The 2,825-nt window shown below is 33.9% G+C and overlaps 1 long non-coding RNA gene across 1 annotated transcript in view; it reads left to right on the top strand.

Moving 5' to 3' along the window:
* Nucleotides 1-1,102: 1,102 nt before the first annotated feature.
* LOC106520883 (uncharacterized) overlaps nucleotides 1,103-2,825 on the top strand; it is a 10,994-nt gene continuing 9,271 nt past the window's right edge. Inside the window, exon 1 of the long non-coding RNA XR_001310599.1 lies at nucleotides 1,103-1,115. This is a non-coding gene — a long non-coding RNA (uncharacterized LOC106520883). The remainder of the gene's footprint in view (nucleotides 1,116-2,825) is intronic.

Genomic DNA, 2,825 nt, shown 5'->3' with positions numbered 1-2,825 from the left:
GTCTTTATTTTACAGTTAAAATATATGTTTATCAAATCAAGACTAATGTTACAACTAAACGTGGATCCCTTTAACAAGTCAAAGGACTCAAAAACACTTTAGAGTCATTCACCCAGTCAAACACACATTCACACACTGATTGTGCTACATTGTAGCCACAGCTACAGGCCGGCGCCACCTGGTCCTCTGACCACAGCAGGCAAGGTGGATGAAGCGTCTTCCCAATGACACAACAACTGAGGCAGAGAGAGAGGGGTTCGAACTGGCCACCCACTGATTACAGGACAAACTCCTGCCTCCTGTTGCTCCATTTTAATGTCATTTATTTACCTTTTGCAAGTTGTCTTTGAACTAAATGATTTTTTTTATGTCAGTGGAAAAAAAATGAGTGAAGAACTTGCATATTTAGTCAACTRCAGTTTGAGATTTAATCTGCCTGCTGTTCATGTGTTAACTGACCTCATGGTGAGATTTCCTATAATAAAAGGACCATATTTACAGTTATCATAACATTTGCGTGAACAAAAGAATGTAAACAGGCTCAGTCGTGTCCGTGTTTTGAAGATGGCTGCTTTCATGCGTTCAAGACACACTGCTGTTAAAAAGCGTACATTTTCTGGCCTTGAATCCAGGGGGCTTAGCTTTTATTTATTTATTTATTTTTATTTATTTATTTATTTATTTGTACGATGACACTCCTGAAACAGTTCATTGATGTATAACCCTCAATGAAATATTGAAATAAGCAAAGAATAAATTCTGCCTCTGTGGCTGATTTGCTTTTTCTTCGTCTCTGCACACCTCATCCATCTGATACAGAGCTGTGGAGGGGAAAGGCTGTGAACAATTAATATCTTACCTGTCTTAGTTAATTCTTTAGACAGCCTTCAAAACAACTACTGGTACTAAAAAAAGCCTGTATCCATTACAGTAATGTTCTTTGACTGAATGGGTTAATATGTTTTCTTTAAATGAGGCTCAACATGTCATTATGCAGAAACAAGCTCCCCGTGCTTGAAGCTAAATGTGTCCCTTTTAATATATTCATCCATCAAACTGTACGTGTGACCTCCTGGACTCGAGCTGCATTAAAGACCATTAGTCATCACTTAGAGGTGATTAAATATTTCAGTGCTTTTATCATGCTGCAGGCTGTGGAACATATAGGTTGATGCATAATCCAATAGGAACGTTTGTCTCATAAAGAGAGTTTTAAACATTGCAAGGAAAAGATTTACCCTGCTGATTTAAGTGACACCACATTATGAAGTTTAAGGATAATTTTAATAGTTAAAAATATGGTTTTTGTGTTGTAAATTTTCTTAACTTCAGTTTAAATAGTAACGCTTCTTTTATTTTTTGGAATTGTCCTTTAAATGGACTGCGTCTCTAACTGAGCTTTCACTAACTAGGTATTAACTCAACCCATGATGTTTTTTAACATATGCTGAGGTCTGTTAATCTTCTTATGGGTTTGAAATTTTCCCTCTCTCCATCTCTGAATAGCTTAACAAAATATGTTCCGGTAATGGACGGTTATATCCTCATCCATCGCCCTCCTCCCTCCAACTATAACTTGAAATAGGCCATCAAGTGGCTAATGAACTGATAAGCCCTCTGTGTCCTGTGGGGCTTATGAACATCATAAGCCAAATGTTTGGGCATATTTGGTGAAACAGTTATTTTTTAAGAGCAGTAATGTGGCCGAAGGATCGGTGCTACAGCTGGCGAGCTATGGAAAGGCCTTCGTTGTGATTTTTTTTGCCACAGGTTGTAATAAATTTTGGCAGGTTTGGAAAGATATGATAAAGTAATTAGTCATTTTTTTAGAATATATCATAACTTGTGTGACTGTGTGGCCTCCACGCTTGAAGCTTCTAGTATCATTATCACGTCTGGATCTGTTTAAATCCATGGATTTGTCTGAGAAATTAAAATAACATGCCTTTTTACTGCGCTTACTTCAAATCTCTCTTTAAAAAACATCTAAATCTGTTGTTATGTGTTTCACAAAAGCCCWTTTAGTTTAATCTTTGACAAGATTATCAGTTTCATTGATGATGTCACAAATATGAAAAAAAAATAACATATATAAATGCTTTTTAATGCAGAGGATGAGCCTGGATAAACACTTTCTATGGAATACTACAAGATTTGTTTAAAATCTTATTTATTTTTATTGTATATTTTTTGCTTGTTAGCACATTGTACATATTGTTATACTGTTAATTTAAAATGTGTTTGTTTTGTTCTAAATCCATATTTAATTTTATTTAAAGCAGGTTATCATACATCAGACATTGTACTAATTTGGTTGAGAAGTTTAAACTATATTTGTTTTTAATTTCTATCAACTGTCCCACATTCGTGGACTGTTTTGATGTTTTGATGATTTTTGTTTATCTTTTTCAACTATTAATCTATTAAACTGGATTTATTTGCATGTTTATAAACAATACGTATTGCTTTTGCATTTTTTTTTAGTAAAAATAGTTGTTTTCAGGTTTCACCTGCAAACTTTTGCATAAAAATATGAATTATATGACCTGGTGTGGAACAAGAAGACTGTCCTATCAAATGTCTAATAAGTTATTACACTTTATTCAATGGGTAATAATGAACAATGAATGGGCATTCAAAAGGGCAATAATGAAATGTTTTTTTTAATGGTGGCCTGACTCAGCTTTTTTTTTTTTTCATTTGCAAATTATTGTCATTAATTAATACGTACATGTCAGGCGACCAATAGGGGAAAAAAAACGATCATAAACTAATTAAAGTTTTAGAATAAATGAAAATATTGCACTTAATTTTAAAACCTAAAG

This window comes from Austrofundulus limnaeus, unplaced genomic scaffold, assembly GCF_001266775.1.
Source record: "Austrofundulus limnaeus strain Quisiro unplaced genomic scaffold, Austrofundulus_limnaeus-1.0 Scaffold2, whole genome shotgun sequence".
NCBI classification, from domain to species: Eukaryota; Metazoa; Chordata; class Actinopteri; order Cyprinodontiformes; family Rivulidae; genus Austrofundulus; species Austrofundulus limnaeus.
This window is presented reverse-complemented; position numbering and strand designations above follow the sequence as displayed.